At 36.8% G+C, this 15,481-nt stretch overlaps 1 long non-coding RNA gene across 1 annotated transcript; it reads left to right on the forward strand.

The window, feature by feature from the left end:
• Positions 1-310: 310 nt before the first annotated feature.
• Positions 311-2,797, forward strand: LOC148158264 (uncharacterized). Its single transcript, XR_015763719.1, has 3 exons — positions 311-885; positions 1,477-1,569; positions 2,436-2,797. It is a non-coding gene; the product is annotated as an uncharacterized LOC148158264 (long non-coding RNA).
• The last annotated feature ends 12,684 nt before the right edge of the window (positions 2,798-15,481 follow it).

Consider the following 15,481-nt stretch of genomic DNA (forward strand, 5'->3'; position numbering starts at 1 on the left):
TGGTAATACAGATTCTTCATTTATTAATAATAAAAAGTATTAAATTTGAGTCAGGAACCTGCAGAAACCTTTGCTGTTAGAGCTTTAAATGTGCTTGCAATGTCCACATAAATGTCCACCTGCTAGCTATGGATTTCTAGTATTGTTTTCTGGCTGAAACACTCAGAGGATTGTCCATTATTCCTATTAGTCCATGAACAGGCTTTCTTTTTTTTTAAATGCATATATTCCTCTGCTCTAAAGATGTATTTTGTTATTGTACTTGTTTTTCCACAAATAATTGTAGTTCAAAAACAATTTTTAAGTTTATCGGTTTAATTTTGAAATGTTGAGGTTTTTGTTTTGATTTTTATGTTTTATATTTTTATTGCTTTCTACCATGTTCAATTCACCACTGTTCTGCACATACATGCTTGCATGTGCCCAGTGGTTATATTCAGTTTCAGAACAGCTGAAACACTGGGTGCCTTTAAATCTCAACTTAAAACCCACCTGTTTAGAGTTGCTTATAGCTAAATTAGGCTTAGTGCGGTTTTAATGTCTTCAATGTTTTTAATGTTTTTGGCTTTACTTTTTATCTGTTTCACTGTTTATTAAATGTTGCATGACTCTGTGTTTCTGTTTTTAATTATGTAAAGCCCTTTGAAATGTCTTTCTGCTGAAATGTGCTGTACAAATAAAATTTGATTGATTGATTCATGATCCATTCAAGAGACTTTAACTAAAAGTTTGAATGTTCAGATACAACTCTGCTCAGGGTGAATTACATATTTTAATGTTTGAAAATCTGATCTCTTTCAGAACATCACCTGTCTGTTATCCACCTACATAAGCACTGGTGAAGGGGGTCATCGGCCATCAAGTTTTAGATTGCAGTGGCTAATGGTAAGTTTTGCCAGATCTAAAGTGACTGAATCTAGTGTTGGAGCACTTATAAAGCTAGGGTTCAGCTAAACTTGTATTTGGTAAGTCTGTTTTATTTGTCTTTATTTGCGTGGGGATGTGGAACTGTAAGGAGTGTTGTCTCTCTCTGTCTAGTAGATATGAGCTGCTATCAGCCCTATGCTAGCTACAGAAGAGTACAGAGCAAGGGGGAAGAAGGATGAGCAGCAACATGAGATTGTGATTGACAGCACTAAAACTCTCCTGCCACTGACTGGTTGTTTCTAGCACTGGGAGAAGGCAGAGGAAATAGATTTTTCACAGTATATCCCCCTATACTGTACCCTTGTTTCAGACATAAATATTTCTTAGGTGACAGCTTCAGTTAGAAGTTTAAATAAAATGTTAAACTTAATTTTAGTCATGGCATAATGAAAGGAGAATAACAATTTTAAAGATCTTTCAAATAGGCTGCAAGCCACTGATCACTTTCGTTGTGACTTCATTTGAATTTAAGTTTTCAAGTATGTGACCCTATAGTATACTGCTGGATTTTGGCGGTTGTTCTCATTGTTTTCTGATCTGCATATTTAGGAAAACACGGCTGAAGTCAGACGAGAGTGGATCCTAAAAGGTCTGTGTGCATACCTGGATGAAGATCCAGAGAAGCTGGAGAAAGAGTACATGGTATGTTAATTTATCTTTGTGTCCACAAAAGAGGTGATGATAGTTGGAGTTAATTGGACTTCCTGTGAATTACCAATAAATTTAAAATAAGAGAAGATCATTAAAACTCTTCTTTTTTTTCACTTGGGTACATTCAATTTTAATTTGACTTTTGAAATGCTTGTAGATTTCTCCCACAGAAAAGGATAATCATTAGTAAGATTGATATAATTACAGTTATTGTTAAGTGGGTTTAAAATGAGGATTTTTAGGTGAGTTAAACTCCACAAAAAGATCTTTGGCCTGTTTTATTTAGCCTTTTTTTCTAACAGCATTGTTTCATATGCAGACAAACATATTAAGTAACTTTACCTAAGATGTTAGTACTGATCTATTTGGAAATAACTACCACACATAGTCATGACATTTCCTCCATCCAGAAAACAAGACAGGTTCTTCATGTATAAGATGTTTGGTTTGTGTACAGAGTCAGGGCTTTGTTTGCACATAAGTAGGACTGGTTTGGAATGACAGTCTGTGTGGTGGATCCTCAGACTGTCATTTCAATTGAGGAGAACAGGCCATGGAATATGGGGCCTATTTGGGATTCATCCCTTCTCTTCATGTTTTTCCATATGAGACAATATACCGTATTTTCCGCACCACAAGGTGCACCGGATTATAAGACGATTTTTGTGAAAATGTAGAAAATATGGTACCTTTTCTAAATGGAAAATCTTACCACTGGACTCACAATTAACACAGACAGGTCTTTGATGGACCTTAGCTGTTGTTGAGTCAGCCAAATAAGTGTAAAGTTATTTTTTTATTTAATGAGATGTGAAATCTCTCCCCCCCAAAACCCCACCCATGTTCCCATCATCAAGGTGCACAAATGGCCGAGACCGTCTGTGGAATCTGTTATCCGACCGGAGAGTGCAGAGCCTGGCGATGCCATTGAGGATGTTGGGATTCTCCTGGATGGGGTGGAAGTGATGAACAACTTGAGCAATGTGTCTTTAAATTTTTTTCCAAAGACTGCAGTCGAAAACTAAATTTTAATTGTTACAGTTCGCAAAGTTGAGCGAATTTACTCACACTTTTTATGTTGTTAAGAATTTGATCTATGCTAAACACAGCCCAGTTTTTTTCTGGAAAAACAAAACTGACCTTTTGTTGTTTATTTCAACTTTCAACTCAGCTGTTTTTTGTGCTGTGTAAAAAGAAAATGGATAACAATTTTGAAAATAAAGTTCATCTTGTACTTTTTCTCATTGTTGAGTGTTCTTTCTTCTTTCAGTGTGGTCTTAAAACACTTCATTTAATAGCACTTAAGAAAATGTCTTTGAATTAACATAATTCAATCATGGAAAGATTTTCCACACGATTGTATAGCTTTCTTTCAGCATGAAGCATGTTTGTTCAGCTAACTTAATTTTCATGGGTTGGATCAACTTAATTAAGTAGTGTGAAGGTATCAGTGTAAAATTAGTTAGGCTGGCTCTATTAAATTACATTGGGTCCAACTAAAGTAAATAAGTTGAATCAACCACAAAAATTAAGTTGAACCAACACATTTGCTTTAAATTGGAATAACCTTAATAAATTAAGTTGAGCCAACACATTTTCTTTAAATTGGAGTAACATAATTACATAGTGCTGAAATAAAGCAAAGTAATCAGGTGGAAAATCTTTCCATGATTTTTTTATATTAATCCAAAGAGTTATTTCTTTCAGTGCAGAAATACTCAGATGATTCTGCAGTCGTTTGAATCAGAGATGGACTAGAGTACAGAGAGCTGGTGAACCGCTTTGGGAACAAACATCTTATCTTGAGTGTAAACAATAGAAGTTTTTACATGTTTCTGCTGTCTGTCTTACATGATGGGTAATATAAAAGGTAAAAAAAAGAATCTTGTCAAAGAATAGACTCAGCAGCAATGACCTCTTGTTATGGACTTTTGTTTCTGTTATTTCCTTGTGTTTATTTCCTAGTTTCATTATTTTCCCTTATCTTAGTTTTTTCCCCCTCTGTTAGTTCAGTTATTTCTCGTTTGAGTTTTTGTTCTGTTCTTTTGCATTTAGCATTCATTTGATCTCTCCTTCCACAACTGTAGTCAGCTCCCTGTAATCAGTTCTGTACATTTCCCTCCCTGAACTTCCTCCATATTGTCTCCTATGGCGCCTGTTAAGTAACTTTTGTATTTTTCATCAAATGTTACGTGACAATTCCCATCGCTTCTCTGCATTTTGAAATTGCTCCAAACACATCTGTCATGGCATATTTTTATTTATCATTATATTGCATCATATAATGGACAAGTTGCTCTCAAAATCCCTTAAGTGTATATGCCAGACAAACGGCGAGATATAAAACTGTCTTATTTAATGAGCCATAAGAGCACGAAAATAGATAGTTAAAATGTAATTATCTTTTCACTCCGTGTTAGCTGGGGTTAAAACCCTTTTCATTGCAAACACTTTTGATTTGCCACCATTTGCAAAAAGGCGCAGATGGATTCACAATGGGCTGGTTCCATTAGGCGCTCCGGAATGTCAGTGAAGCAGATTCAATAAGAGCTGGACGCCGACGCGGTGCAGCCGCTACTGGAAGCTGCTGCTCTGTGACATGCACATCGGTTAATCACTCGGCAGATCGTACAGACAGCTGTGTGGTCCGTTTTCATAAAGCAGCTGAGGTTTGTGCAGCTGCGGCGCCGTCCTGAGTGATCCATGGATTTGTCTTTCACAGCTTGGAAAGACAAACCCGCTTAATGTTGCATGAATTGATCACGTAGCAGGATTGTGTGGAACGGGTTCTCCATGAATGGCACCATTTTAATACTAATGCCAAATGCACATGTTAAAAAAAACGATGGTTACATAAAAATAGATAAGGTATTTTGTACAAATTTACTCACAAACCAAAAGAATAAAAAAGAGTTCAATTAAAAACTGATGGAGAAAAGATGGAAATGGACGGAATTTTGGAGATTTATTTATTTTCATAAAATAGAAAATAGAAACGTCAAATACACCTGCAAGTTTTTTTTTTTTACTTTTAAGTAAAATAATATTTTATTTATAATATTTTAGTCCTTAATTGATTAAACATAGTAGTTCACACTTCTTTTCCCTTTGACCTCGGTGTGCTGTAGGCGTAGGGTCGCACCAGTTGCAGCTTTTTGGCTGATCGCCGATTACTGATCTTCAAAAAGCCTGACCTGCCGATTCCAGTTTTGGCCAATGCCAGTTTATTTTATCTGAAATGTTGTTATATATAGCAAGATCGTCACAGAGTTGGTAACAGTTGGATGACTATTATGAACTGCAATATACAGACATTGATAGGTACTTTTTCTCGAACCTATATAAAAGACCACAGACAACGTATATGAATTTTATAACAAGGCTTTTGCAAAAGGAGAAATCTCCATCAACATTCTCCTCCGAGCTGCTGACAGAGAGTTCTGATCTGCTTCTGCGTGAGCCCCTGTTTTATTGTCAAAGCAGAACAGCCACAGGAAGCAGTCAGGAAAACAACAGAGGTCGTAAAACTTCTAACCTAAACAAACCAGCCAGGTGTGATATCTGATCTACGGTCTGAGCCCAGTTCAAATCTCGGTCAAGCTGTTAACAAAACAAAATACAACTGCTCACAGGCAGTTAGGAGGTATTCTGATTGATAAGAATTAAGGTCTGGGAAACACAGAGTTAACTGTTTCACATGAAGATGAACAGACAGTCCTGACCTCCAGGTCAGTTCATACACACATAAGGAAGAGAACACTTTAAACAGAAAATTACAACGATCTATAGACTGAATGTGAACTAAAGTAATGACAAAATGATAATACCGAAAATTCTCTAACAGACATGACCTGGTGAGCGGGGCCAACAGCCAAACCTCTCTCACAGAAGAGCAAACGTGGACAGTGGCTGAGGAAGATAAGATTGGGTTTTACATTTAAATATTGTCAATTACTGATTGCCCAGAATTAAGGAAATTGGGGCCGATTTTTTTGGCTGGCAGATTTAGCATTGCACCCCTACTTTTAAATATGGGCTAATTCATTTCTTGGTTGCTCAAACTTGGGGGTCAACTGTCTCCTCCCTCTGAACATGTCAGAGGTGCTTCTTTGCTTCTAATCTGAGCCTTTCCCCCCTCTCCCACATTCACAGATTGAATTCATGACGAGCTGTCTTTTTTTTTGGTTCACTGCAAGTATTTCTTCATATTCTCTGCCAAAGGAACTCAGCCTCTGAACCACCAAGCTGACATTTGACCAGCTGGTTCATTTGGGGTTGTTTTTCTGGCTGTTCATCTCTCCAGCATCAGCCAGTAATCTGGCATCAGTAGCCTTTTGGCTGATGTTTCTTTGTGGTAATGGCAAAGTTACTGTCTGATTGTTTTTTTGGAATTTTACCATGAAATAATAACAACATGATTTTTATTTATTAAAAACTTCAGTTTGAGATTTATTATCAGTAAATGTCAGTAGAATTAAAGAAAAAAAGATATTATCTACCAACCAAATAGCAAGAAAGAGAGAATAGGGTTTGTTATGACATATTTTATGGGGTGCCATTTGTAAACAGTGTCATTTGGTTGCTGAGGCATGATTGGCTAGTTCACTATTTTTTTTTTAAGAAAAAGGTTCTGAACAGATGAGTGAAGGTTCCATTTATTGACCATTTTCAAAAAGCTTTGAGTTCTTAGGGTTTCCATGCCTGAACTGTCTTGATGAAGGGCTGTTTCCATCAAACAGAACATTTGTTAGAAACAAAATAAAAAACATAATTTATTTCTCTTAATGGTGAGATCCAAGAGCGTTTGCAGAATTGATAGAAGATAAAGAACAGGGTGTACGAGGAGCTAACATATCTGACATGAATGACAGCAAACCAGAAGCACATTGTAAAGATTCTGTACTATGAAACAAGATGATATGACTTGGTTGATATGGTTCCCTTTTTTCTTTCTTGGTGTTGCCCAAAAATAAACGAGCAACAAAATGACAACAGGTTCTGTAAAAGAATAGAAACAGCTAAGCAGTAAGTTAGCATTGTTTGTCTGCCAGTAAAGAAATCAACGCCTTGGTAAGGATTAGTTTGCACTAAACTTCCACAACAGACTCCTTTGATGTCTTGTGCTCTATTGCAGGGGTGTGAAACTCCAGTCCTCCAGGGCCATGTCCTGCAGTTTTTAGATGTGCCACAGGTACAAAAAACGCTGGAATGAAATGGCTTAATTACCTCATTCTTTGTGTAGATAAGTTCTCCAGAGCCTTCCTAATGACCTAATTATTCTTTTCAGGTGTGGTGCAGCAGAGACACATCTAAATGTTGCAGGGCAGTGGCCCTCCAGGACTGGAGTTTGACACCTGCGCTCTATTGAATCTCAGAGGTTTTAAATTGATGTTCAGACTTTCAAACTTTCTGTCATCCTTTTCTTCTAAAACCAGCTTAAGGCCTTCCTGAATAATCAAGTTTTTGTTTTACTTGTTGATTTCCCCAAATTGATTTACTGGCATACACAACTCTGGATTTATAAAGTAGGTAAAAACAAAGTGAAAACTCTGTGAGATATAAATCATTTCCACAAGACCGATTTCAAAGTCACTGAGGAGATTTAAATCAGTATTTATCAAATCCAACATAAGTTCAGTGTTAACCTGCTGCTGATCATGACTTTTAGAGGACCTTTTTTTTAAGACTACACTCTGCAGCTTTTCTTCCCAACCACTTGCTCTTTATATTCCTATGTGACTTTACATGATTCCAGTCTCTAGGTGTTATCATAGAGTGGATTGTTTTTTCATGTTTGTGTGCTTTAACCAGAGACAGGACTGAATTTCCCATGTAAAGACAATGTGCCTGTATCAATGTTTGGATTTCACTCTAACTGATTCAGCATCATTCTTTCTCTCATTGAAGTATTTTGTTCTAAGAATTCAAACATCATGTATTGATCTGCAGTGACTGCAGTTATTGTTTTACATTCATGTCATGTTGTTGAATAAACTCCTTTGCTTACTAATCCGTCTCTGCAAATGTTTCTCCTTAAATGCCTTTTGCAGCCTCAACGTTTCCTTTTCATTTAGTCTTCACAGTTACATGCCATGTTAGCATGTCAGCACTCTGAATGATAATATTATGCCATCATAAGTTTAAATTCTAATTTATCCTGATGTGAAACAATAACAGTTTCTAGTTCACTTACTGTAGTTTATAACCATTGTTATCTGATGAAAGTGAAAAACATGCATTATATGTTGCAAAATAAGTTAACCTGGACAAAAATTGCAACCTGTGAAGTCTAACAGTGTATTTTGACTACAGCCATGTTTCCATCCAATTATTCAATTGTTGGTAAATGAAAAAAGTACTACCTCCCACACAGGACCTTTTTCTGGGGTTAATTTCCACCCTGGTAATTTGTTTTTAATCTGGTGAAAGTAGTTGGAACAGAGTGTGTGTGTGGGGTGATAACCCTCGAACACTAATGGTTCTTGGAACAGGTTCTGGTTCTGGAAATGGACACAAAGTATTTTTGAAAAGAAAACCCTGTAACAGAGTTAGAGAATAAGGATCTGGAAGAAATGATGACACAAAGATGAAACAGTCATTCATTTGTTCTCCATGAAGCAGATTCAGATATTCTGATTAGGAAAGGGTAAAAATGTAAGCAATGAGCTGTGGGAAATCAATTTGGCATAGCATTTCTTGTGGTTGCTATTTTGATTATTTTAAATGAAGGACAATCACATCTAAATCTAGCAGTTTATTTGAAATCAGCAATGGCGGTTTTTGAAAAACAGAAACCAGGCAAAGTGTTTCTGCAGTTGGAGTTAAAGGATTTGATTTAGCAAAGACAGGAAAGACTTGCTTTGCATAAGAGTTTGATTCTATGAAACTCTGTTGTATGTTATGTTATGAAGCCTAGGCGTAAATTCAACCTGGGAGACTCTCTTCAGTTTCCTGGCATCATCGATTACCACGCCCTTGCCAGCCAGGACCAGATCGTCGCTCTGCTCCAGCCAATCACCTTGCAAAAGCTCCTTCAAAAGGCCAGTCAACCATGGATTCACCAGCTGCAGCTGTGCTTCGACCCACCTCCTCCCCGTCTCCACCCGCATCCTGCCAGGCTTCTTCCAGGCTCCCTGCAGGCTCCTTCCTCTCAAGGCTGTGCTCCAACGCCAGTGTTCAGGCCTGGGGGAAGATGACCCTGAGCTGATCATCCAAGCTTGCAGCGATTCTCAGCTTGCACGTCTTCTGCCGGTGTCTGAGCGCCAAATTCTCGGCCCAATAAAGTGTCTAACTGCTGTTTTCTCTCTCCATGTGAGTCTCTACAGATTGAAAAGCTTTTAATGTTTTTATTGTGTATAATATGGGGGTCATGTAAAATCTTGGTTTTCTACTCCTTGGGTTTCTTCACTGGTTTTTTACATTTTTACATCTTTTACATTTTTACTAATCTGTTTTATGTTCCTTCAGTGTGAAGCTGGAATTCAACTGGGCCAGTTCTTTAACTAGTGGAGCAGATAACTTAGGAAAAAATCTTTCAAATGCAGATCAAGAGACCTAACTTGGCACTGATATTCCTGAAAAAACTATTTTTTGAAAAAAATGAAGAAAAAAAAAAAGAGAGAGAGAGAAAAGCTTTAGCCACTGAAAATTTAAATATGGCGACCATTAGTCTTGATCAAGAAAAAATTATTTTTGCACTAGAATTTAAAATTGATTGTGCCAAATCATACATAAGTTAACCATCTTAATGTATTTTGGTGGTCATTTTTCTAAATGCCCACCATGGTTATGATAGAAAATTAATTTGTTCACTAAACTTGCCAATCAAGTTTTGTCTGGTGTTAAATCATACATATTTTGAACCATAGAAATCATTTGCATTTTCTTGATCTTGTGTTTTCTTTTCTTGTATTTATTTTTCAAAAAGGCCACCCTGATTGTAATGAAAAATATATGTTTGCACTAAATTTGTTTGAAGTTATTGCTGGTGATGACCACAGCAAACCAAAATGTTAGGTTCTCAATCCACTAATCTGCTAAACAAAAATCTTAGCTTCATTAATGCTAAACGACTCAACAGCAGCCATGGACAACATTGAACCACAATCCTTCACTTACAACAGCAACTACAGTACTTCATTCCAAGGTACTAGGATCTTTGCTTTAAACATTCAACAAAGGCCAAGAAAGGAGGTGAAGAGTGTGGAAATCTGACTTTTGGACCACAAACAGTTAACCATTCCAGAGCTTCCTGACTTTTTCACCAACATGTGCCCTGGCTGTCTCTTAAACAATAATCATTGTCCTCTTCAGACAGGTTGCTCTCCAGAAGTTCATATTTCCTGAACCCAGGAGAGGTCCCTCATATTGCTGCTGTTCAGCCAGTGCATACCATAGCAAAGCAGATTCAGTGGAACTGGCCTGAGTCCTGTGGTAAAAATAAGTTTGTGCTAGTGTTTGGCAGCCTACACATTGAGTTTGCAGGACTGAGATCAATAGGAACATTACTAAGGGTTAGGACAGGTGACTCATTTCTAACAGCTTCGAATGTCACCAGGATTTGCAAGGACTCGCCAAGTGCACCGGGTCACAGCATGTACTCTGCACAACCTGCTGAGGACAGCCTGTTTGAGCTATACTACTGATACAGCCGAGTAGCAGGTGCTCAGCTTTGAAAACTGGTGTGAGATCCGCAAATAGCAAAGCCCTCAGTTTCAATTGGCATCTGGTTTTTGTCTATGGAACTAACTATCTTCCTATTCATCAGATCATTTAGAGAGTACAACTTTGAGTTTCATTGTCAGTCACTGACTGAGCTCAGGCGGTATGTTTTTTGCAAACAACGGCAGCTATGCACAATGGCTACTACTTTCACCTGTCAAACTTTCCAAGACAGACATTCCTCAGCAGGACCAGTGTAGAAGTCCAACACGGCTACCCCGCGTATAAAACATGTTACACTTCTGCACTTCTGATAGTATATATCTATATACATCAGATGATTGAAGCCATAGTGGAAATTTGGTTTACTGAAATGTATGTGAAACATAGTTAACACAGTTCTTATGCTGCGATTCAGTATTTGGCTTTGGAAGGGACATGATCAAACTGTACCTGATCACCAGATCTCAGAGAAAAACACATTTGTAATGGCATTAGGACCATCCTAAATTAACATCTGTTTAATTACAGTCCTCCAGTTAGCCCTGTTTGTCAGCGATGAATAAAGGCTGCACAAACCAGTCCTGACACCTGCTATGTGAAATAAAGACTCACTGAATCAAAACTGTTACCGTGTTTCAGTTCATCTCAATGGGGACAATAAAACAACTGAAATGTGCCTGCGACTGAGGCTGTGCAGAGGGCAAGCCGGTATCTAACAGCTTACAGAAGGCTCATGCTGACGTAACATTTCAGGGCTGCCAAAAGTTAGACTTAAAGAGACAGGGTGAAATTGTGTGTGATCATGTAGACACTGGGGCTGAAAATAGTATACTCATTTACTGCTACCAAAGCAAGAAGCGGCTGACCGGTGAAAAATGTCAGCATTAAAGAAAAAGTAAAACAAAAAACACAATTTTAATTGGGAAATTGTCTATTCAGGTAATCAGTATTGATCTCAAGTAAAGTTTTCTTTTATTTAGAATGCTGGACAAAAATTGAATTCAGTTAAGTTTAATTGTACAGTGACATATTCCCACCACAGGTCATGCTGAAGCACTTAAAAAAATATAAATAAAAGGACCATATTAGTGTGTTTGCAAATCAAATAAAGGATTCCCCAATCACAAAGTATGTTTTAAAACTTCTAGAAGAATTCTAGTAGAAAATTATAGTACATGTTTGAAGTGTACCGTTAAACCGTCATGCTGAGGGCAACAGAAGACCTGATGCTGTAAGGAGAGAGTAAACGCCTGGTAGCCACAACCTTAAATAATAAACCCCTTTCACCTATTAACTGAAAACAATACAATGTATACAGAAGTTATGTACCACTGTGGATAACTGCATTAACTACATGTAAGGGATGTGCAATGTAATTCATTTATAAATGAATAATTCATGTAATCCTTGAGTAATTTTTTTAAAATCCAATATCCTTTACAGTCTGCAGCTGTGCATGAAAAACACATTTCAAAAGCGAGCGTTTTATTTTCAACATTCTGAACACGATGCATCCAGGATTCAGACACATATTCTCACCAAGGGAATTTTTTTTTCTGTCTCTCTTTGTCATGTCTGCACTAGTTTATTTTTCAGCAGGAAACCACATTTAGAGCAAGGATAAGTGCAACATGACACACACACACACACACACACAAAAACAGAGCCTGACATACTCACACTGGCTGACCTTGATATGTGTGTTTGTGTTGGTATGTAATACATTTTTTGATTTTGGAACCGAATGCTGAGAAGAAGCAGATTGCAGCGACAGCATAGAATAGAATAGATCTTGATTGTTCACCCCGGTAGAAAAATACCTTTGGCTCATTAGCATAAAATGTGAAGTTAAAAGAATTTTAAAAAGACACACAGACAGAAATCTTTGTACTTCTATACAAACTGAGGACTTTTTGTTACTGATACTGATATAAATTTGTTATAAAAGTATTACTGATTGCACTTTAAAAATTAGGTAACTTTATGTTATTAAATGTAAAGTTTAAACAGTAATGATTCTTGGTTAATTTCAAGTTGTCATAACAAAGACATTTTGAATAATGTCAACTTTGTATTAAAAGTGTCATAATTTACCGAATGACACTTTATGACAACAGTCATAAATATTCATGAAGGCTTATTCATGTTCATGACATGTGTTATGTCATGTTTATGACAGTGTCATGACAGTCTTATTCAACCCCCTTCAAATAAAGTGTTACCTAAATTTCTAACACAGACACTTTTCCTGACCGTAACCATTACTTGTCCATAATCTTATGCAAAACTTAATAGATAATTGCATAGTTATGTTTTTATGTTGTCTGGACATGAAAAATGGCCTTATAACTTCAAATGTTCTCACAATGTTGGTTGTTTCCCAAGAGTAAGTCTTTACAACATACCTCAACAAGTACACACACACACACACACACACACACACACACACACACACACACACACATGCACGCACGTGCACACACACAGCCTCTATCGCATTAGAGCTGCTGCCTGATGTCTGAGAACTAAAGCTTCCTAGAAGGTTTTATCAACACTGCAGTGACAGAGTGACTTGTTTACTTTCTGACTCCAACCAGACATGATATATTAGGACCATCAGCATGCAAAAGAAGTTCGAAAAGCATAAGACTCTGTAAATGAATTTTCTAGAGTCTTCACTGTTGCTGCAGAACAGGTCAGTCTACCACCGGCAGCTAAACAGCAGTATGTCATTTTTTTAATTTACTCTAAACTTCAAATTAATTATTATTTCAAATGAGGTCTGTTTGGTTAGCATAGCTGTTTACCCTTGACTAAATGAAAAATCATTTGAAAATTACTCTTTGAGCTAAAAAAAAAAACAATAGCAATCAGTAAGCAGGCAAAATACTTTTTGACAGCATTTCACAGAAACCATAATTCACAGTTGGGATCGTTTGCAGACGCCATTTCAGATCAGTTGAAGAAGTCTTTATAAATAGAAAACTTTTATTGCCATTGCACTGAAATAACACATCAAAATTAGTAATGCAACTTGACAGTACGAGGTAAGACGTTCACATTGAGTGCAGGATTCACAGTCGGGACGGTATTCTCAGGGTAGCAAGCTTCCCTGATTTTTTTTTTATCCAAATGTAACATTGATCCTTATGACCAAACAGTTGCACTTTAGTTTCATCAGACAGAAGAAAAATGTGCATTCTGGCTTCTTTATGCTTCTTGTGGAGGAATGTCTTCCTCTTGCAGAGTAGTACATTCTTCGTTCTCGTATTACTGTGCCATTTAGCAAATAGAAATAATTAAATTAATTCTAAGTTTGGTCTGATTATTAAAAAACAAGATTTTTTTTTCTTGTTGCTTCCAGTGAGCAAATTTATTTTTCGAAAAGGAAATGCAGCTATTGAGAAAAAAAAAAGTTTTATGTGCCTTTATATTCAGGCACACAAAAGTTATAAAAACTTTTGGTTTCAAATGTATGTGTTGAAACATGAGACATTAAGGGTCAATGTAAATTAGAAAACATGGGAAATATCCAGGTTTTCTTTTTTTTTTACTCTTAGGGTGGTCTTCCTTGTTCACTTGTACAAAAATATATTTATTTCTATTGAGCCAGTGGAGGAAACCTGCATGTCTGTATTTGAAACAAGGAAAATAAAAACAAAAGAAACTGAATCCATCTCCTGCTCTGATAAACAGCAGACGCTCAGATAAGGCACAGGACACGGCGTGCATAAACGTGAACTGACGGAGCCATGGAAGTAAAAACTGAAAAAACAACATGCGTCGTGGTCAGGAGTGTACATCTCTGGATCCGTCATACATGGAGGCATAAATCAATATTAAGGCGACATTTTCTACTGCCATTCGATATTGTTATGAGCGGTGTGTCATCAGTGAGCATTGAGTTTCCACATCATAGGTGCACAGCAGAGAGAAGCGGTTGAAACAGAGACACAGCTGATGGCCAATTTGTGTCTGTGATGTCTTAGAGAAAACCTTTAAGACATTCTTTATCATTTTTAAGAATGAAAACGTTGCTCAGAGTCTGGTCACAAGGCTAAATTAGTTGGTTTGTTAAAAGTTTTTCTGTATTAGTCACTTCAGATCAATGATAGCAAAGGAGTAATTACATAATTCCATTAAAAAATTATTTGTATGTTTCCTCTGATGTTACGATACAGAAAAATCAGGGTTGATCTGAGTCTGTACTTAACATTGAACACTTTCTAAATAACTTATTTACTGCCACCTGGTGGTCAAAATAACAGCAGGACTGTGACTGTTTCCTACAGGAGAAATAAAAGATCTCAAGCAAGCATGTCACAGGGATTCTTTGGAGTATTTTTTCTTAGTTATTTTGTCCTGTCAATATTTTTCATCAAGTAAAATCATATTTTTATTGCCATCAGTCTTTATCCAGCTGGACCAAAATTAATCATTGGAACATAACAAGCATTTACCTTAATCTCTTGATGTTTTAGCCTTTTCATTGCTTTCCCAAATCAATCCAGATAAACAAAATATGGCTTAAAAAAAAATAAATAAATAAAAGAAGTACAAAAAAACTCTTTATTGTCAAAGTGAAAACTGATTTCTACTAAATAATGACAATGAAATAAAACAATGAATCATAAAATAAGAGCTTGTGTAAATACTAACATCACTCCCAATCAGCATTCAGCAGATGGACCTTTGGCTGCAGTCACAACAGCAAGTCTGTGTTGATAGTTCTCAATCAGGCTGTGCATCTGGACTGCAGACTTTCTGCTAAAATATTCAGACTCTGTCAGGTTAGATGAGGATTGTGTAGCCCAGCCAGATATTCCCTATAAGACTGTTCTGGGCTTTGACTGGGCCAATCCCTGACATCCATTTTGTTATCTTCAAACCGTTTCATGACTTCTTTTTAGTAAAGTAAAAGTCATGAAGTAACTTTTTTTCCTGACTTACATCGACACTAACTCTAACATATTTAGTATTGATCTCCTGCATATTTTGTATTGTAATATTAGTAGTAATATGTGTAGTATTTACAGATTTTCTGTGGAACGTACCTCCCAACTCTACCAGACTTCTCTGCAGAGCATGTGAAAAATATTGAAAGAAAACGTAGCTTAGCTGAAATAAGCACAATTAAGCTTCACACACTGCCAACTGGTGTTTGCAAAGCAACACCAGGAGTGCGATTCACTTTTCTGGCCCTGACTGACTCAAGAGCGAAGATAAACAAGATCTTGAA

This window comes from Poecilia mexicana, unplaced genomic scaffold (genome assembly GCF_051168715.1).
Source record: "Poecilia mexicana isolate PSO_F unplaced genomic scaffold, ASM5116871v1 scaffold_7, whole genome shotgun sequence".
In the NCBI taxonomy this organism is placed as follows: domain Eukaryota; kingdom Metazoa; phylum Chordata; class Actinopteri; order Cyprinodontiformes; family Poeciliidae; genus Poecilia; species Poecilia mexicana.